This window comes from Hoplias malabaricus, chromosome 8, assembly GCF_029633855.1.
Source record: "Hoplias malabaricus isolate fHopMal1 chromosome 8, fHopMal1.hap1, whole genome shotgun sequence".
NCBI classification, from domain to species: domain Eukaryota; kingdom Metazoa; phylum Chordata; class Actinopteri; order Characiformes; family Erythrinidae; genus Hoplias; species Hoplias malabaricus.
The window spans coordinates 16,204,475-16,204,976 of record NC_089807.1 but is presented as its reverse complement, the minus strand read 5'-3'; positions in this window follow the sequence as shown (position 1 = coordinate 16,204,976).

The window sequence follows — 502 nt, the reverse complement described above, 5'->3', positions numbered from 1 at the left end:
TTAGCAGCGTTAAGTGGGCGTGGCTTTACGCCCAAAAACTATCTAGGGCTGCGTCCAAAATCGACCCAGCTCATTCTGTAGTGCACTAGATAGGGCTGAAATAAACAGTATCAATTCACAATAATACCATTTGTTTAGCTCTAAAAGTATCTTTCAGTCCATTACATATTATAACTCTGCAGCAGGTGTTAAGTCATGTTTTATTCTCTCAGATATGTTTTGGGGAAATTAAATTCTAACAATTTCACTAAATTCAGTGTGTGACTCCTCTAAAGACGCAAAAACGTTCCAGGAGGACGACTGACCGCCACAATGTTATTTGACGTTTTCCTTCCCCGGAAATACCTCGTTACACCGGGTGTATCTGAATAGGTTTGACGAAACTATTCTTATACAAATACTTCTACAGACTCCGGTAAAGTTGGTTTCATATTCGCATTTTCAGATTTCTTTCTTCAATAGTTCTCAAACGGTGCATGCAAATGACTTAATACTTGCAAAG